Source organism: Budorcas taxicolor, chromosome 19 (assembly GCF_023091745.1).
Source record: "Budorcas taxicolor isolate Tak-1 chromosome 19, Takin1.1, whole genome shotgun sequence".
NCBI classification, from domain to species: Eukaryota; Metazoa; Chordata; class Mammalia; order Artiodactyla; family Bovidae; genus Budorcas; species Budorcas taxicolor.
In genome coordinates, this window is record NC_068928.1 from 37813089 (window position 1) to 37834958 (window position 21870).

At 38.6% G+C, this 21870-nt stretch overlaps 2 protein-coding genes across 2 annotated transcripts in view; one reads left to right on the top strand and one right to left on the bottom strand.

Annotated features, from left to right (window-relative positions):
• The window catches only part of NFE2L1 (NFE2 like bZIP transcription factor 1), a 592815-nt gene that overhangs the window by 275009 nt on the left and 295936 nt on the right, over positions 1-21870 (bottom strand). The window lies entirely within an intron of this gene.
• SKAP1 (src kinase associated phosphoprotein 1) overlaps positions 1-21870 on the top strand; it is a 296819-nt gene that overhangs the window by 48319 nt on the left and 226630 nt on the right. The gene's annotated exons all lie outside the window — the stretch shown is intronic.

A 21870-nucleotide genomic window follows, 5' to 3' on the forward strand; every position in this document is an offset into this window, starting at 1 on the left:
GATTTTATATCCTCATCTCCTTCCCGAATAGAAAACTTAAACTAGACTTATCCAGTTGATTCTCTCTTCCTATTAAAATGTCTTAATCTCAGGCTGATTGGAATATCATGTTCATTAAGTTTCTTTTTTTAATTAAAGGCCCTCACCCAGTTTGTGCCTTTCAGAATGTGAGCACCTGACAGATTGCATACACTTGCTTGATGGAGGGAGAAATTAAAAATTTCCATCACAGTGTATTCCCCAACCACTGCTTGTTTGAAGTGTGGTAACTGAATGAGAGTTGGGGATAAGTGAGTACAATCTTAAGTCTTTTTTGACTTGGAGGCAATGCGATTTGAAACGTTTGAACTGTGTACTCTTAGTAAAGGAAGAGCATCAGCAGTGTTATACCTGGGATTTCATTTGTGTGGCAGACAGACCTTATCATCTACTTTAGAAACGTCACTGAAACTCTTTAGAAGCAAGGAGTTTTATCCTTTCGAAGGGCACGGCCAGAATATATTCCCTCCAGGAATGTGAGAGAACTTCACAAGATGCCCTGCTGGATCTTAATCGATCTTTCCTGCTGGCTAATTAAGCATCACTTTTACTCAGCAACTGGGGACTGTGTAATTATCAGCCTGGGTTGCCCTGAATAATTGAAACAAACAGAATGCAAAAGATGAGAGCTTTTTGCAAAAGTGAGAATATCTGTAATTTTTGGTAGGTTGGAAGTGTTTAAAACAAACTTCCCTATACTTTATTAGTGGATGAGTTTAGGCTTAGTTGTGTATCTGAAGGCTCAGTTAGTAACTTAAAGAATTTTTTATTTTTTTAATACAAAGTTGATCTTTGTATTATAGGATTATTATAAGGATGGCATGAGGAACAAAGATGGAATTATTATAAACTGTATTATAGGGAGTGAAAGTGAAGTTGCTCAGTCATGTCTGACTCTTTGTGACCCCATGGACGGTAACCTACCAGGCTCTGCTGTCCATGGGATTTTCTAGGCAAGAATACTGGAATGGGCTGCCATTTCCTTCTCCAGGGGATCTTCCCAACCCAGGGATTGAACCTGGGTCTCCTGCATTGCAGACAGACGCTTTACCATCTAAGCCACCAAGCATAGGGAGAGGGATGCCCAAAATATAATTGTGTATGTGGTGGTGTTAATGGTATAAATCTGTGGTAAGGAATGTAAAAATAATTTTATTTCATCTATGGAGACAAATATACAATAAGTAGAAATTCTCCTTTCCCGTTATTTGCAGTGTAGCACTGGAAAGGACTGAATTTCAATCTGAAATTGATAATAAAAGGTGATTTTGTGGTGACTCACTGTTATCTCACTGTTATCATTTACTTATTACTTCTTAGTTCTCTTTTTTAAGTGCATACACACACTCATACACACACACCCATGCACACAGACATAGAAGCTGTATTTATTATGAGGTAGAGAGGGTTCCTTGTTCTCAAAGGACTTGCTGTGTGGTTTGTGGGATAGATATTCAGGAAATAATCAGCAGAGGTTTTAGGAAACATCTGCATTGTTGATGGGAGCTTTCTGTTCATTGATTTGTTGTAAGAAAGATGACACTTTATTTAGAATTTCATAATTATCAGATCAGGAGGAAATGAGGAGCCAGAAATTAGATACTATACAAGAAAATGGAAAAATGAGGATTTCCTTTGGCAAGCTGTTTGAAATTGTCTTAAATTTACCCATTCAATCATCATCCCATAATGTAACCCTTGTCTTACTGAATCTTCTTTTTCAGCCACATTGTGTGTATGGCCCCATGTATGGCTGGTTGATGTTATGTACTTATATGTATTGATAGCAGTTGCTTTGAGAGCACTGAAAGCTTGTACAATGTCAATCACATTTACTTTTTTTTGCGTGGAAGTTGTATCTCTCCCAGAGGCTGAGTATGAAAGGAAATTTGGGAATCATCAAACTTGAGAGCTAAATGTATATGGAAAATGGCCAAGTAACATCAAAAGAATTAATGAAAGCCACTTTAAAAGTTTTATCTTGAGTCATATTAAAGCAATAAAACTTTAGGGGTTTGGTAAATTTGTGGGGGAGGTAGGAATCTGTCTAAAACTACTAACTTGGCACATTAGGGCCGAAGGTGGGTAAGAAATCTCTAGCAGGATAATCTGGGAAAGACACTAGATAAATATAAATGCCATATATACATATACTCCCCCCCACCAAAACTTTCCATTCTATCTTTGTTGTGTCCTTGCTTTAATTCCTTTAATTATCTCCTCAACACTGTGCTGCTTGAGAATAGAGTGGAGTGATGGGAAAATACTGATTCCTGGTAAACTCTAGGGGCTTGGCCATAATTTTTATGGTGGCTCAGAATTCAGTGCTGTTTGCCATGACTGTGGAGTCGCTGTAAATTAAAGCATCTGACTTCATCACAGCTGTTATGTGCTGTTTGCCACCTTTCGATTGCCTAGAGTGACTGACCCCAGAAAATGATAGTTGTGTTGAGTCATGGATGTCCTCCAAGTGCTCATCTGTTTTTCAGTACAAGTAGCTTTTCTGTCTTCCCAGACTGAAAATCATATCTGTATTTCTGTCTTTATAGGGTCTTTTTGGCTTAAGAGTGTTACCAAGGAAGGATAATGTTTTCCATATAAGACAAAATAAAAAACGGATGGCACTTTGCATAATTCCAAGGAAACGAAGTCCTGTTGTGGTATTTGATGTCCTGAGCTGTGATGTTCATGGCTCTTCTTCAAACTGCCTCCTCATTTAAACCTTCTCCCTAAAACTAACAGCTTTCACATTCTGAGTCCAAGTTTTCAGCAAGCTCTTTAGAGAATGATTAGGATGAAAGCCAGGCAGAGGCTCCTCCTGTTTTATTGCGGTGGTCACTGCAGGACCAGCGCCAGCTGTGAGACACCTGGAATGAAACATGCTTGATCTATACTCAGACGTTTGATGGCATTCTTACGCATTTGCAGAAACAGTTGAGCATTTCTTAAGTTTGATTCAGGGGAGGCCATCTGACAGCAAGAATGCATTGAGAATGGGGAAAAGGGTGAAGAAAATAGAAAATTTTTATTACTGAGGTAGGGATAAATTCTCCATGGCTCATTTTGGAACAGCTAGTCATTTATGCTCACTGTTGGAAGTGAAGTCTAGAGCCAATGGAAACAAACTTGGAGTATTGTTATCTTTTGTGAAACTTAAAGGAGTTACAAGAAGAGACAGGTAGATTAATAGCATATTGAAATGGAAAAAAATAAAGAAATAACTTTATATAACAGGATTATGGCACAAACCCCACAAAACCAGTGCTTTTAAAGTACAGACTGAAAGAATATCTTGAACATGTCTCATTGTGGGTGGTTAGCATATAGCTCTGCATGAAACATGATATGTTAGCACAAATATCATAAAAATAATTCCAGTTCTCTTTGGGAACTTTGTTTTTCTTGTCATCTTACCATGGATTTAGCTTTAAAACAGAATTTAGTTTAAGAATATATTGTTCTTGTGTCTTTGTATTACAGGAGGAAAGACAAGAAGTTAGTCCAATGTAACTCTTGAGAGCAAGATTTTCAAAGTGATATGCTGTCAATATTATCACCATTAATTACATGGAGAATGTTACTTTTCCTAAATGCTGGTTATTGAGCTTAAAATTCCCAAACAAAAAACATTCAGATGAAGTGTGCTTATCAAGAGAAGAAATGTGAAATGTGTTGTTGGTACATTTGTGTTACAAGTTTAGATATTTGTTCATATCTTCTCTTTCTGTTCACTTTGCTACTTTCACTGAAGTTTCAGTGTCAATGCAGAAATAAAAAAGGTAGTAGGTACTAGTGCAATCTATCTAAGTTTAAAGAGCTCTGAAAAGGCTTCAAACTCATAGCAATAATTTGACCACATCTTGAAGTTTAAAAATTCATTTCTTCCTTTTCCAGTCCTATCTCTGTTTCTCACCCTTAACCAAGAAAGCAAACAAAAACTTGTAACTTCACGGCTCTCAAGTTATCAATTATATGCTAAATCCCTGTACTAGTTTTCTGTTATTTAGTGAGTGTATGTTGAGATTTCACAATTGTGTTAAAGATTTTTGGAGATATACTTACTGGGAGGAGTAAAGGGTTATTTTTGTTGCTCTTTTAGTCTGAAATGGTCTACAGGTGAAACTGATACAATATTACTTGCTATTGGTCTCTTGGCTTAACCTGGAAAGGAAGATCATTTTATTATATGTTCTTTCATAGAAAGTGTCCTATACTTTCAAAGCAACCTTGAAGTGTATGACTCTTTTTTAATTTTATGATGATGATTATTTTGTTTATTCTTTCACTTGAGTAGGTGTCTTGGATTTGGTACCAGCTATAAGATTAAATTGGTTCATTTTTGTTTTCTTTTACACTGGGCTATTTTGGTGGTGTTAGTAGATAGAAGCCTCTCCCTTTGGTCATCCCATAAAATAAATATTTTATATGAGTAATTTTGATGTACAGTAACTTTTTAGTAAGTGGGTTTTTTTCAATCTTGTTTTTTTCAAACATTTTCATTAAACATTCCCAGTACTGAGCTCATGAAACAGAATAACATGTTCTATCAAGAGTGAAAGGACTTTTGAAATGAAACCTGGGAAGCAGGCAGATAACTGAGCTTTCTCCCTTCAGGTTGGACTGACCCATTAGAATAAGCTGAGCACCACTATGTAGTCCTATATTTAGTCCTATAGTTAGGTCTCTGAATTTGCTTTACTTCTGATAGAATTATAGCCATCATTTTTACTTGGGCACATTCCTATTTTCTACTTGAAATGGATTTGTCTTGGAAGATCTCAGAAAATCCTCAGTATCAATTTTTTAATACTAGAAGCTTTTCTATTTGTCTATAAATGGGGGCTCTTAATTCATACATTGTGTGAAAAGATCCTTTATTTGAAATTACTGTCTTCATTTTACCAATGTTTACTTTGGCCATGATTTTAAATCTCACTTGATCTGGATCTAATCTTTTGTCCCAATGTGTGCTATTTTTTGTGCTTATAGAAAGCCAGTGGGGGGAATTAAAAGCCTCTTTGTATTCATCTATTTGTGGATCTCCAGAAACTTGTGGCGTGAGGCCCTCCTGGTTGTGGTTATCTCTAATTTGCTGGTTTTCTCTTATTTCTGATATAGATCCATCCTGTATCCACTTCCTGTGTTATACTGAAATTAGAGCAAAGGGGAGAGAAATGCAAGAGCACTGGGTCAGCTCTCAGAATTCAAAGTCTTTGTTCTGATGTTTTTTCTGTAACATTGTCTGATTCAATAGAAGATTCGCCTAACCATGATCTTGTGTTTTCTTTTTCAGTTGCCTCCCCCAAAATGTTATTTGGCATTGTTTTTTCAAATGTTACAAAAATGCAAACATTACCAACCAAACCTTGAAACCTCAAAAATTTGATTTTTTTTATGGTATCACTGTGATTTTTCTTTTTTTTAAATTTGCAAAATGATGCAGGAAATTTCATTTCCTTGGGATCTCATTTTATTTCATGATTCTGTTGAAAATGAGTTGGGCCTAAAGTGGGTTTTTATAATCACAACATGTGAATCATTTCTTCTTTGGAAGCCGAATCTTCTCTCCACTGTGTAGCCTCATCTAGTCTCCCTGAAGTGCAGCACTAGCAGGGTTGATAATGAAATGCGGTCCTTCTTATCTCACCCAGCAAAGGGCTCGGAAACGACAGGAAAAAAAATCAATCCCACAGGAACTTCTCAAGTGCTAGATATCCATATTTAACCCCCATGCATTTAAAATGGAAATGAGATATCTCAGGGTTTTAGTTTTTGATTTACACAAGATGTCACCGCCTCCTTGGCAGTGGGAATATTTTGCAGACCAACTGCTGACCTGTTTAGGGAGATCTCAGCCTATCGCCTCAGGTCCAGTGTAGTTTCTTCATAATTCTTTCGAAACTCTCAGCAGTGCTTTGCAGCAGCTTTGATTCTTCAGGCTTCAAAGAATCCCTCTTCCAGGCCAATCTTCTAAAAGAAAAAAAAAAATCAGTGTAGGGAAATAAACAGTTCATAAAGGAAGGGGCAGCTATCTCTGTGGCAGTGCTTACTGTACTTAATTAATAAGGAGTTTATAAGCCAGCTACGGCTTCACAAAGCCAAGAAAATTCCAGTTTTGTGCTAGTGCCTTGTTATGAAATTCCCACTTGGAGTGACTCAGTCTTCAATAATCAATTTGTTTTATCATAGATATATAGTGACGCTTATGCATTATGATTAAATGCTCACCCTCAAGCTCCCTCTTGAGTTTGTGAGACTTGTTGAGTTATTATAATTTATAGAAAACTTTATGCCCACATAATTTCCAATTAGCTATTTCTCAGTTATATTAAGGGAGTGTCTCTCTTTTCTGGATTCTGCCATAACCACAATGTTGATTTTACGATTTGATAATCAAGACCTCCTATCATATCTACCAAGAACCTTTGTTTTTTTGTTGATGATAAAACTAAGATATGTGACATTACTCAAAGTAAGAGCATTAATAAAAGATTAGGATTTAGAATGTAGGATTTCTAATTGGTTGCATAGTTTACTTAAGCAAGCCATTATTTTAAAAAAGAATTGGCATCTTTCAAAAGCTTATTGGTTTAAAGGAACTGTAATAAATATTGAAGTTTAGTTAATTATATATGCATCTAGAGTCTAGCAACATCTGCTAGATGGATGGATAAGTGACAAAGCAGATATAACAAAATGTGAATCATAGCATCTAGATTATGAGTATACACATATATGGTGTTCATTTACCTTTTATGCATATCTGAAACATTTCATAATATGTTGCAAAAAACATTTGTTTCACTTTGCAGTTCAGAAACCATAGACTTCATTCATACTGTGGTTTCAGAAAACCATAGACTTCCTCAAGTTGGAAATGTAATAAGTATGTCTGTGGTATTTTTAGGATTATAATTTTCTAAGAATAACCTTATTATTTCAGACGATAGTAGTCTAAGGGATAATCCTTCAGTTTGTTATTTCTGACATAACTAACTTTAAGTATCTAACTTTTATACTTCTTTAAGACTTCCAGGCCAGCAATTATTGAGAGCTCAAATTCAATTCAAGCATTCTGCCCAGGAGATCCTGAGATTTTGATCTTTTTTAAGGAAAGGCAATTTCTGACTTTCCTCATAAATTTGATAAAAGGAAAGCTAATATGAGATTGGTAGTCCAGTAGGAAATGGAACTCAATTTTACATTTTTAAAATCATTTTATGGTATTAAAAATGACAGAGGTTAGAAACAAAGCTCTTATTCTTTTATTGAACTAGAATTGAAAGTGGCAGAAAATCATTTTGGCCCTGGTGCAGTAAATGTTATCACTAAAACATGTTCAGGGAATATCAGGATAGTCTCTCAAGCACCAGAGACAAAAGTTCACAGGAAAAGAACTGATTTTTCTGTCCTTATCTTGAAATTATGAGATGTACAGGAGATGAAAGAATCTTAGCTCTAATAGGACAGGCGATGGAGTATGTGTTAGAAATGATAATGTCTCCATTCTGGAGAGAGTTGAAATGGAGAGAATGTGGTGGGATGGGTGTCTCAGCAGTGACAGGCATGATGGAGGGAGTTCACAGGGACAAGGAGGGTCAGCAGCTGAGCCAGCCCCAAAGATGAGGAATCCAGAACCAGAGAAAATTATACTTGTGCAAAATTACACTGTGAACTGATGATGAAGATGGTAAGAAAGCAAACAATACTATTTGTTAAAAGTACTGTTTGAAGATTTTGTTTGAAAGAGAAATTAAACTGTAGCTGTCAGCAGCTACTTGATTTTGAGAATCCAGTAGAAGAGAAATTTTAAGTCCATTTGGGAAAAACCAATCATTTTTGAGTATGCAGTGTGATTATTCTTTAGAATTTTGTGTAAATGGAGCAAGTTGGTAGACATATGTTTGCTGATCCTATAATGATTAAAATTCAGAATAAGTAAAACTCTTGTGAAATTGAGTTTTCAGGTTCCAGCCAGTGTTCTATACTGCCATATGGCATAACTAGAATTAATTGCTGCTCCCAGTCTGTTTATTCTTTTACTGAATATCTAGGTGCCCTGTTTGAAATAGTAGGGATTCCACAAAAGTATGTAATCACATGAGATAGATGGTTGACAACTTCATGACAGCAGTCTGTATAGCTAATAGTTGCTTTTGTAGCTAATAGAAGAGCAAGCTTTTTGTAAGTTTTTCTACCCTAACCTCTCTTTTTATTAGAAAGAACAGATGGGTAAGAGAGTTAAAAAGGAAAAGGGGAAAAAATTTAGGACCTTATAGGTCAGTGTAAATAGAAAAGGCAAAGCAAGAAATATAGAGTCCTAGCTTCTTGATGCTCAAGAGTGACTCATGGACCAGCAACATCAACATCACCTGGAAAGTTGTTAAAAATGCAGAATCTCAGGCTCCATTGAATCAGACCCACTGAATCAGAACCTGCATGTTAATAAGATCCCAAGGTTATTTGTATGCACATAAACGTTTGAGAATCACTGCTCTACCACATACTTTTAAGTTCATTTTAAATTCAGTTTCTTAGAACTCGGAAGACATACTTATGGAGATTATAAACTCCTTAATCACATGGATGTTCATTTTTTGAAAAATAATCTATCACAGTACTGGCATATGATATGAGCTCAATAATGTGAGTTGAATGAGGGAGAAACTGTTATAAATGTGTTATCTGGTCCTTGGCTAAACATTAGAACAAGAGATCCTCTATATTTTGAAATTTACTATTCAGTAGCCAGCCCCATATATTCTTGTCCAAAGATAGAACACATTCTTTTTATTGAGCATTAGGAGTTACAGAGCCATTTGTAAAGATGACATCCATCTCTTTAAACGTCTCCTCTGATGACATTTCTCTAATATTCTGTGGCATAAGGTTACAGGGCTGCTGCCCATGTGTTGGAGTTCTGTCGGAGTGTGGATGCCAGTTAGTCCAGACATGATCCATCATAAGCCCTCTGCCTTTGGTTATCATCTTTCCTGTAAAGCTTTGCACTTCCTTGTTTCCACCATCTTTCATATTTCTTGAGGACTTCTTTTTTAATCCTTCCCCCTGTGTTTCCTAGAATCCATGTTCTAGTATAATCACACTCCACGATATCCTCAACCTCTTTTCTGCATCCCTGCCCGAGTAAAACATGACTCTTCTTCAGGATACTGTTTTGCTTGCAGCTATCTTAAATAGAACTTGCTCATTTTCCAGAAGTGCTGTTGGCATCCTTCATGCTCCTTGCTTGTCATTTCTAGATTTTTACTATTCAATCTTTTGCCAAACCTCTTCCCTTTTGAGATTTGCCTACATGGTTTTACAATTCTCTGTCATCGTTTGAGTTCAGAGTCTCCCCTCATGCTATTTGAGGACTGAGGCTTTGACTCACAGTTGTCATCTGCACTCTGCTGTAACCACTGCCTCCCAGAGACCTTCTCTCTCAACTTTAGCTTTTCCCTCCTGACTACATCTCTCCATTCATCATATAAATATGCTCAAATCCCTCCTAATATTAAGAAAAACAATACATCCTACACAGTGATCCCTCTCTGGCTGCTGTCCTGTATCTCTATCTCTCTCTTTTTTTAATAGACACCCTTCTTGAAATAGAAGCCTAGGCTAGCCATTTCTGGCTTCTTCTTTGGCCACTTTTCAGTCCCCTACAATCTAATCTCTGCTCCTATCAAGTTATTCTTGCCAAAGTACCAGTAACTTGCTGATTGCATTATCTGGGTGACACTGTTCAATCCTTGTCTTATTTGGTGTGTCTGCAGCATGTGACGATATTAATAGCTTCCTTTTCCTCAAAAAGTAAAAACAAACAAGCAAATAAAAACAGCAAAGGCAAATAAAAACTCTCTCCCTCTGTTGGTCCCCATGATAATAGTCTCTCCTGGTTTTCCTTCTTCCTGTACTTATACTCTTAGTTTAGGCTTTGGCTTGAGCTTGTTTTTCTACCCTGCCCTCTTCACTGCCATTTCTTGGGCTTGCCTCTTTCTCATCACATTCTCTGTAAGCAGTTGCATGCGTGCCCCCTAACTCTATAGCTTCCCTAGAACATGGATGACTCCTGGTTCTGCAGCTCAACTGCAGTTCTCTCTCCAAGGCACTATACAGCATATTGGACAGCTCCTTTTGGGCATCTTATAGATTATCTTATAGATATCTCAAACCTGCAAAGCTGGGACAGACCCTGCTATATGCCTCCCCAGCAGCCACCCTCCATTCTTCCTAGACAACAGCACCCCACCTTCCCAGGGAAGGACTCATGATCTGAAAGCCATTCTGTTTTGCCAGTGGTTGGTCTAGAGTTTGCATAAGATACAGTTTTGGCCAAAGAAACGTGAGAAGACTTCTGATTGCTTCTCACATGACGACCTTATGCTTAAGAAAAGAAAGTGAAGTCGTTCAGTTGTGTCTGACTCTTTGCGACCCCGTGGACTATAGCCTACCAGTCTCCTCCATCCATGGGATTCTCCAGGCAAGAATACTGGAATGGGTTGCCATTTCCTTCTCCAAATCTTATGCTTGGGAGGCCAAAATAAAGCCCTGAAATGCAGTAGCCACTGTAAGATATAACTCTGCTCTAAGGTGTTGGAGCAGAGATAAGGGAAGAGCCTAGGTCCTTCATGCTGTTGTTGGGACCCTGCATCATGCATAGAGTCACCAGTCTTCAGACTCTTTTTTTTTTTTTTTATAGTTTTTTATTTTTTTAATTTTAAAATCTTTAATTCTTACATGTGTTCCCAAACATGAACCCCCCTCCCACCTCCCTCCCCATAACATCTCTGTGGGTCATCCCCATGCACCAGCCCCAAGCATGCTGTATCCTGCGTCAGACATAGACTGGCGATTCAATTCTTACATGATAGTATACATGATAGAATGCCATTCTCCCAACTCATCCCACCCTCTCCCTCTCCCTCTGAGTCCAAAAGTCCATTATACACAGCTGTGTCTTTTTTCCTGTCTTGCATACAGGGTCGTCATTGCCATCTTTCTAAATTCCATATATACGTGTTAGTATACTGTATTGGTGTTTTTCTTTCTGGCTTACTTCACTCTGTATAATCGGCTCCAGTTTCATCCATCTCATCAGAACTGATTCAAATGAATTCTTTTTAACGGCTGAGTAATACTCCATTGTATATATGTACCACAGCTTTCTTATCCATTCATCTGCTGATGAAGGAAAAATAAACTTGTATTTGCTTAAGCCTCTGCCAGTCAGATTTTCTGTTATTTTGTAGCCAGAAGAATCATATCTGACTGAGTGTCCGGAAGTGAACTCATTATTCTGATATTCTGCTTATGCTTAAAGTCTATTTCTGCTTTCACTAGGTCCTGACCTGCTAGGTAGAATCCTGGAAGTCACTCTTGACTCCTCTTTCTTTATTCCCCAAACCATCAACAAGCCTATTGATTCTTCATTCTAAATCTATCTTCTCCCTTCTATTCTCTTTCTCACTGGCTAAATTTTAGCTCTCATGAAGTCTTACTCAGAGCTTTGCACAATTCTCTTTTCTGATTCTCTGCTTCAGGCTTCTCCCTGTTCCAGTTTATTCTGCTCCTCCATTCTGTTAAAAGGGGAGATATAAAAAAGAAGATAATTTAATCATTTGTGCTATAGAAGAAGATATATTGATTTGGAATGATATGATATACTATACATGAAGAAATGGTTTAACTGTTGTTTTTTTTTCTTTTCAGAGACATGTCTGAAAAAATACACCAAAATGTTAATGATAGTAACTTCTGGCATGTAGAATTTGAATGATTTTTAATTTCTCCTTTTTGTCTATTTGTCTTTTCTAAATCTCTACAGTGAATGTGTAAATCTTAAATCACTGATATCAGAGCCTTTCCTGTTTGTAAGAGGCAGGGAACAAAAAGAAGCAGGGATTTAAAAACCAAAGAGTATTTCTTTCCAGGTGGAAAAGGAGTTGGCATTGCAGGGAAAAGAGATGTGGATAGAGGAAACTGGGCTTTAATTGTAGCCTTGGGTCACTTCTATTCAAATAAATAGATGTATTTGGAGGTTTTTTTCTTTTTTTTTTACTCTGTAATGCATGCGTGCACACGCAAAAGTAAGATTATTTTTGAGCCATATGAAATACAAGCAGTCCTTTTAGTAATTTATGGTGACTTTTCTAAAATAAGTTTGTTTTTTTTTTAAATAAAGGAAGTTCATTCTCAGGGTCTTCATTGGATGAGGTATCTAACTGTTGACAAGGAACAACTTCCGTTTCTTAGATTTTATCTTTTTGAGCTGCACTGAACTGACACAGGATAAATCCCTCATTAGAAAAGGATTATCTACACTCTGTGTGGCTATTTAGTGAAACATTTTTATTTGTGAGACTAGCTTTCCAAAGTGATGGTGCTTGAGTAAACCATTCACTTCCTCCTTCTCAAAACATCAGTCACTGTGATTGATTTTCATGTTGGTCATGGAGAGAAATGGAATTAACTAAAAGCAAGGGTGAGGATTACAAGCCGGAAGCAGTTAATTTACTTAACAAATATGTATTGGCTATTTGTTTACTCTTTATTGGGCACAATGCCAGGTGATCAAGTGTCAGAGAAGATATATCCCTGTTTTTCAAGAAGTTCTTGGGCCACTAAGCAGCCAGACTTATGAACAGAGCTAGCACAGAGCCCACCATGCATGGGTATCTTCTCTAGTTAGTCTGAAATGTTTGGTTTCAATTTGCTGCATACCTGGATTTTCACCATTTAGAGATTCGTTTAGGCTCATAGTCCTCTTTTACAAATATAAATTCACTTGGAGGGATAAGGGCTCTGGTATCAGTGATTTAAGATTTACACGTTCACTGTAGAGATTTAGAAAATATAAATAGATAAAAAGAAATTAAAAATCATTCAAACTCTACATGCCAGAGTACTTTGATGTGCACTAGCCCTATTGAATGGTTTTCTTCTGACTTTTGGTTAAGATGATTGTGCTGTGGAAATTCGATGTTTGTTGAACCTATGTTATGGGCAACACACAGTGCTAGGTACACTGAGGGTTAAAAAGTTAACAGAGGATCCTTTTCTTCAGAAAGAATGAGGGCTTTAGAAACTCTTGCCTCTGCACTGAAGAGTTAGTCACAGCTAACATTCATCACACAATTACCATGTGCCAGGCCCAGTGTTGGAGGACTTTATACACATTTTCTCATTTATCCCTCACAACAGGTGTGAGGTGAATACTGTTAATAATCCCCAGCTAGCAGATGAGAATACTGAGGTTCAGAGAACTTGCTCAAGTTTATACAGCTGTTAGGGTTTGGAACTGGGATTTGAACCAAGGCAGGATGATTGTTTGGCCAGCCCTCTTACTGAGGCTTGATTTCTTCATAAGTGAATAATGCTACTTCATTCATGCACCAAATATTTATTGAGCATCTACTATGTGCAAAGCATTTTTGTAGTGATTATATGACAGTTTTCAGTCCTCCTATAACTTGTTGAACCAGATAAACTAAATAATTATACAATACACCCACCTTGTAGGATTGTTGTTATGGATATAAAAGTGCTTAATACAAGGCATGTTACATTGTAGATACCCAATAGATATTCCCAAGAAATGTGCAACCTAATGAGAAAGATAAAAAAGATACAGAAATAAGAAATCTTCATGGATGAAATGTCATCATGGCTTGGTCTTGGGTTTGAAAGGGATGGATTTTTGGTCAGATGTATTGCACACAAAAATAGCATGTACAAAGAAACAGAGGAGATAAAAGTTTAGCCATGGTTGGGAACCAAAGGATAATTCTGTTGATTAGGTATAAGGAAGTAATGAGATACATAGCTGAAAAGATAAGATGGAATCAAATCCTGGAAATGGGAATTTTTACTGGATTTGTGGAGAAGAGGTACATACTGCAGAGAGTAAAGCATGGGACAGGGGTGGGTAAGCTGATGCTTTAGTAGGGAATTATGGATATCATATGAGTCTTTGGTTCCTGGGCTGAGGCCTCTGGAAGGCAGAGGATGCTTGCAAAGGGAGAGAAGAGGAATAAGACTCTCAAAGGGTGCCTGTGTTTATTCTCTGTGCATGCCCAGAAAAGGAAGACAGATGTTTCTTTCTTCCCAGTATTTCTTGCTTTGAGCTCATATTTATATCCTTGATTCCATAGCTGCCTTTGGTTTATTATGAGCTTCACAAGCGCTTATGGATAACCAGATAATATAACCACTTTTCCTTTATGTCAGTGGGAAAATACACTCTAAATGGACAACATTGTGCTTCAGCTTTTGAAATGTGGTTGGTTGGTAAATTAAAGATTGTATTTACTATATTTCACATTTGTAAACAAGATTTAATTTTTTTTAAAGAAGATGCAGAAAATTTAACACTATCTATCACTTTGTTTCATTAGGAAAATGCATTTCCAGATCCAAACAATGGAAGTGAATTTTGGAATACAGTCTATACTTGAACTAGGGGCTGCCTGTTTATAATTCCCTTAACAGGCAACCATTTATGAAATACCCATGTCCTTAATGGTGTTCTACAAACTTGCCCCATCATATGAATTACCTGGGGATCTTGTTAAAAACACAGACTTCTAGGTCACTAACCTGGACATGCTAATTTACTAGGTCTGGTGTGGACCCTGGGGAATTTGTGTTTCAATTAGGGTTCCAGGAGATTCTTAAAATCAGACAAGTAGGTGTAGAAATCTTTATTAGAAGATACCATTTTTGTTTAGATAAGTAGCTATTTTGGTTTTAAACTGAATTTTAACAGTGAGAGGGAACAAAGGAAGAAGGATTTGACTGGGAAATATGAGTAGGCTGTTGGTTTGAGTGGTTAGGAGAGTCCCAGTATGACTGGGTTTGATTGACAGGAAGATCTTACCAGCCCGGCTTAGGGCCAGCCAGTAGCTGACAACATTTCAACCTAATTAGCTTCTAGGATGAGGGATGGAGATATGGTCAGAATAAATAGTCTTGGTTCTTTCCTTGCCCTGATGTTTGTCTGCTGTCTTAAGTGCTTCCGCATGGCCTGGAAACATCTGGAGACATTTTTGATGCTGGGGAATCCCTTGATGTGGGACAGAACCAGAAGTCCTGGCCCCAGGATGGGTCAGGTAAGTCCCGAGATTGACTGGTTGTTGTGGCTGAACTGCTGGTGACCCTTGACCTGTACTGATACAGCAGTAGAACTGGTCACATAGTCATTAGACTTTAGCTCTAATCCAGTTTCCTACTTTTATGATTTGGATAACTGAGTATCTCATATAAGGGTTTAACTGTGACTGCTATAGGCCTTGTACCAAGAAATAAATGGGGAAGAATGATATTTTAGTACAGACTCTTGTACAATTAGAAAAAAGTCAAGTAGAGGGCCAAACTATGCAATAATTTTAAGATGATTTCTGAATTTTTGTATGCATCTCAGTCCTTAATTGGAAGAAAATGTACACTTAAGGATAGGAGTTGTTGTTTTTTTAATTTCGGCAATTCACTGTAGCTCTTAAGAGTGGTTACCATAGAAGGATGCTTTCTAGATTCTGTCTTTATATATTTGTCCAAATTTTGTTTTAGTGAATGAGTGAAATAATATTGTCTTTAATTAGAATTCTGTTATCTTTCAATTAATCTGTGTCAGTAGCTTTAGCATTTGTATTAAATCATTTTCTTCATGAAGGCTTTTAATGAGGAAACAAATTGATTGTATTTATATATTGGATTCTTGCCACTGTGATGTATATTTGGTTGTGTCTTTTGAAGTCTATTTTTGCCGGTCATTTTGTAGCTAGTCTTTGAAGCCAGGCTTTGGGTGAAAACCTTCACTTGGGTGTTTTAGTTTAACAAAGCTTACTTATTTTTATCTTTCTCTTCTTCATTTTCTTTCCTTCCTTTGATTTCTCTTTTTCCCCCTCTTACCTTTGTGTGAGTAATTCAGAGGAAGAGGAGGGCACTTCTCCCTATCTTATTTGGGATAAAATCCACACTGTAGCATTGCTTAGAAAGCCTTGCCTTCTGCCTGCCTCTTCAGCCTTGTCTCCACCGTGCCCCGAAATATACTCAGTGCTCTACTCATGCTTAACACAGACAGCTCTTCTGCTTCTCACCTCCATTCACTTATTTAGCAAGGTCTGTGCTACTGCCCCTTGAGGGCTCAGGAACATAAAGAGACAAGAAGCTTGTGGTACAGTATACAGGTGCTGCTAAGGGGAGTGCAAGGGGGAGCACCTAACGCAGGAGACTAGACTGAGCCTCAAAGGGCCATCAGGCGTTCGCTAGTAGAGGGAGGGATCTAAAGAGAAAAGTGTGCCAGCAGAGAGAGAGCTGTGATGTGTAAGAGCAAGACTGTGAGCCGAGGAGGGGAGGGCCAGACTGGGGTAAGCCACTGAAGGATTTCAAGCAGGGGGATGATAAGATTTGGTTTGTGTGTTGTTAGGTGGTTAGAATAATGATGGCACTAATGGAACATTTCATGCGAAGATGGGCTCAATAAAGGACAGAAATGGTATGGACCTAAATGAACCAGAAGATATTAAGAAGAGGGTGGCAAGAATACACAGAACTGTACAAAAAAAGATCTTCACAACATAGATAATCACGATGGTATGATCACTCACCTAGAGTCAGACATCCTGGACTGTGAAGTTGAGTAGGCCTTAGGAAGCATCAGTATGAACAAAGCTAGTGGAGGTGATAGAATTCCAGTTGAGCTATTTCAAATCCTGAAGGATGATGCTGTGAAAGTACTGCACTCAATAAGCCAGCAAATTTGGAAAACTCAGCAGTGGCCGCAGGACTGGAAAAGGTCAGTTTCCATTCCAATCCCAAAGAAAGGCAATGCCAAAGAATGCTCAAACTACCGCACAAGTGTACTCATCTCACATGCTAGCAAAGTAATACTCAAAATTCTCAAGCCAGGGTTCAACAGTACATGAACTGTGAACTTCCAGATGTTCAAGCTGGTTTTAGAAAAGGCAGAGGAACCAGAGATCAAATTGCCAACATCCTCTGGATCATCGGAAAAGCAAGAATTCCAGAGAAACATCTATTTCTGCTTTATTGGGGCTTCCATCATAGCTCAGTTGGTAAAGAATCTGCCTGTAATGCAGAAGACCAGGGTTCGATTCCTGGGTCGGGAATATCCCCTGGAGAAGGAAATGGCAATCCACTCCAGTATTCTTGCCTGGAAAATCCCATGGACAGAGGAGCCTGGCAGGCTACAGTCCATGGAATTGTAAGAGTCAAACATGACTTAGCAACTAAACCACCACCACTACCGCAGCTTTATTGACTATGCCAAAGCCTTTGACTGTGTGGATCGCAATAAACTGTGGAAAATTCTGAAAGAGATGGGAGTACCAGACCACCTGACCTGCCTCTTGAGAAATCTGTATGCAGGTCAGGAAGCAACAGTTAGAACTGGGCTTGGAAAAATAGACTGGTTCCAAATAGGAAAAAGACTACGTCAAGGCTATATATTGTCACCCTGCTTATTTAACTTCTATGCAGAGTACATCATGAGAAACTTGGCTGGATGAAGCACAAGCTGGAATCAAGATTGCCGGGAGAAATATCAGTAACCTCAGATATGCAGATGACACCACCCTTATGGCAGAAAGTGAAGAACTAAAGAGCCTCTTGATGAAAGTGAAAGAGGAGAGTGAAAAAGTTGGTTTAAAGCTCAACATTCAGAAAACAAAGATCATGGCGTTCGGCCCCATCACTTCATGGCAAACAGATGGAGAAACAGTGGAAACAATGTCAGACTTTAATTTTTGGGCTCCAAAATCACTGCAGATGGTGATTGCAGCCATGAAATTAAAAGATGCTTACTCCTTGGAAGAAAAATTATGACCAACCTAGATAGCATATTAAAAAACAGAGACATTACTTGGTCAACAAAGGTCCATCTAGTCAAAGCTATGGTTTTTCCTGTGGTCATGTATGGATGTGAGAGTTGGACTGTGAAGAAGGCTGAGCACCGAAAAATTGATGCTTTTGAACTGTGGTGTTGGAGAAGACTCTTGAGAGTCCCTTGGACTGCAAGTTGATCCAACCAGTCCATCCTAAAGGAAATCAGTCCTGAATATTCATTGGAAAGACTGATGCTGAAGCTGAAATTCTAAAACTTTGGCGACCTGATGCAAAGAACTGACTCATTTGAAAAGACCCTGATGCTGGGAAAGAATAAAGGCAGGAGGAGAAGGGGACGACAGAGGATGAGATGGTTGGATGTCGTCACCAGCTTAACGGACACGAGTTTGAGTAAACTCCAGGAGTTGGTGATGGATTGGGAGACTTGGCGTGCTGCAGTCCATGGGGTCACAAAGAGTCAGACAATGCTGAGCGACTGAACTGACTGGATGACGTAACAATCGAGGTTTACTGAAGGCTGCCAGGTGCCAGGCCTAATGCTCAGTTCTTTATGTATATCATCTCAGTTAATCTTCCCAAGAATGATAACGTGACAGATATTATTATTTCTATTTTAAAGATGAAGAAACTGAGACTGCAGCTACAGTCTCACAGCTAGAAGATGAAGGTGCTAGAACTCCAACCTAGACTTATCTGCAGAGCATTTGCTCTTCACAGTCACTGCACTTCCTTCTCCATCAGCATTGATGGGAATTGCTCAGAGAGGAGCAAAGTGGCAGGTAGACCACTTTGGATGTGGTTATATTAATCTGGGTGAGGTGTTTTGAGGACTTGAGTGAATTCAGTGCCCATAGTGAGGGAGAGGAGATAGATTAAAAATAAATGAAGAAGATAGAATCTCCAGGTCTTGGTGATTGATGGGATATACATAGAATAGGGAACGAGATAAAAGATGACTCCTAAGCTTCAGTTGGGTGGATGGAGATGTTGGCCGCTGAAGCAGGAAATGAGATAAGAGAGGTTTGAGACTTTAGGGACAAAGAACAGTCCTGAGAGAGAAGAGTAGAATAACTGTTATCTCTTATTTTTGAATCTTTTAATTGAATATTAAATGTTGACTATTTTAATATTTGATTGTTTAAAGTAGTTTATATGTGCGGACAGCATAGTCAAGTCTCTGGCCATTGGTTTCTACCCTGGCCAGCCTCAGCTCCATGGCATACTCCTCCAGTCTTCTCTTACTGTCTTGTCTTTTTATCCCACAAGCCTAGAAAAATTCTAAACTTGGGTCAGTTCAGCTGTCCACCTTTTCTGACCTTACACCTGGGCAGCTAATTAGTGCTGGAGGAAAATGACACAATTGGATTGCCACCACAGTAAATCTTAGTCTCCAACCTCAGCTGACCCCTTAATGATGCCTGGCAGTTATTTCACATGCTTTGTATCAACAGCCTTTTTCATTTTCCTCAATATTCTTCCCTCTAATGTCTTTAGCTGCCTTTACCTTATCATATCACCTCTCACTCTTGCTCAACATCATAGTCTATTTCACAAGATAAAACAAAGACTTTCAGGTTGGAACCCATTCACAATCCTGCCCTGCCTGCGTGCCCGCCCCCACCCCAACATCTGCTGTGGGCCTCTGCCACCTGCTCTGAACACCTGGCCCCTCTGCCTGGCTTCTCTCTGCATCCTGGGCCTGGCCTCTCTGTGACTCTCCCCTCCAGGCATCCTCCCTCAGTCTGACCCCAGGTCCACCCCCAGAAACTCTCATCTGCAGGCAGTAAGACGGATTCTGGGATTATCCAGACCTAGTTCTGCTGGCCCCAATTTTTACCTTGTATGTGTTTTAGGTCACTCACACCACTTTTGCACAATTTTGCATTATTCCAGCCAAATTGCTCCACAGTTCAGGCTTTCTGTGCTCTCAGACCCTCATGGAGTGTCTGGCAAATAGTGGAGATTTTTTACTGTTTGAGAGAATGAATGCAGTGTCCATAACTTGAGATATAAAGGGTTTGTTGACATGTTAATGTTCACAAGTCCACGCTGCCTGGAGGAGCCCCAGGAACTAGTCCAGTTTAAAAATTTTATGTAATATTTGAGCTCAGGTGAATAAAGTGGCCATGTTCACAACAAGAAAAATACCAAAGGAATTTTCAAATGAATATCACATTTTGAACCTGTTTCTGATTTTGCACAAGATAAACTGTCGTGGCTCTACAATATGGATTTTTAAACTCTTATGGTACAATCAGATAACCTCCTCAGGTTTCGTTTTCCTCATCTATAAAGTCAGAGGCTGAGTTAAATGACCTTCGATGTCCTTCTAGCTGTAAAATTCAGGGAGTATATGGTCCACAGTCACAGTCATCTAGTTATCAGTTATTAATCAGTCACATAACTAGGAGTCTCAGTGGTCTAAGAGTAGCTATTAACCTGAAGCAAGCAAAAAATAATTAGGTTCTAAGTATCAGTGGTGACAAAAGTGGCAGGGCCAGAGCTAAAGATAGTACAGATTAAAATATGATAATCAGCTAGAGTTCTTTGTGAGTTCTGCCTTGTTTTCTCTCTCAAAACACAGGTTTGGAATCAAAAGACATCTCTGACTTTCCTTCTGAAACCTTTTGCCCCTTCTCTTGCTCTCCAGCAGCTTCCTAAACCGATTTGCTCCTCTCTCTCCCATCCAGGCTGCACATTTCTGCTGGATCTGATCACAATGGACATTATTCCCTATCCTTAAAAACAAGCAAACCAACCGACCAATGAACCCTTCAGTTGTTCCCTTTTTTCTACACAAAGGAAAAAAGATTTTAACTCTGACCTGACATTTAGTGTCTTTCATTTTGCCACAACACAGCTAGCTAGCGTTTTTCTTTAATAGTCCACTGAGTCATATTTGGTTGTCTGTTACATGTAGGGAGTAAGGGGATTGCATAGCAACCACAATTTGCAGTGTTAATGCTAGAACACAGGGGATGAAATATTAGAATGTAGGTTTCCAGTGTTTCAATGAAAGGGCATAATCATTGAGCTCCTAGATTTTACTATTAATGTCATAGCAGGGATTTCATGTAGTGATTGTTTTATAGAAGACTCTAGCGGTGAATAGGATTTTATTTAATGAATTTATTTTATATTATTTCTTTTTTATTATCTGCAAATAGACTTCTAAAAAATTTTTTTAGTCATGGGTGATACTGTCAAATCAAATCAGATAGTGTTACTTGTTTATTATTTAATACAAGTTTAATTGTGACCATTGTATTTTATAAGAGAAGTTTGTGGTGCTGTCTTCTAGGGTTTCTAAAATTTGTGGACATAGACTCAAGATCACAGAAATATTACCTCCCCCCAAATAATCCAAGACTTTCTTATGACACCTCCTTCTATTACATGAGTTAGGTGCTTATCATCTGTTGTTACCATTGTTGTGGTTGTTCAGTTGCTAAGTTGTGTCTTACTCTTTGTGACCTCATGGGCTACAGCATGCCAGGCTCCTGTGTCCTCTACTGTCTCCTGGAGTTTGCTCAAATTCATGTCCATTGAGTCAGCGATGCTGTCTAACCATCTCATCTGGGGATCTACCCAACCCAGGGATCGAACCCAGGTCTCCTGCATTGCAGGCAGATTCATCAGCTGAGCCACCAAGGAAGCTCAAGGATACTGGAATGGGTAGCCTATCCCTTCTCCAGTGGACTTCCCAACCCAGGAATTGAACTGGGGTCTCCTGCGTTGCAGGTGGATTCTTTACCAGCTGAGCTACCAGAGAAGCCCCGTCCTCTGCCACCCTTTCTCCTTTTGCCTTCAGTCTTTTTCAGCATCAAGATCTTTTCCAGAGAGTCAGCTCTTAGCATCAGGCAACCAAAGTATGAATGCTGTATCTCTTTGCAGTCCAAAGGACTCTCAAGTCTTCAGTAGCGTAATTCGAAAGCATCAATTCTTTGGCACTCAGCCTTCTTTATG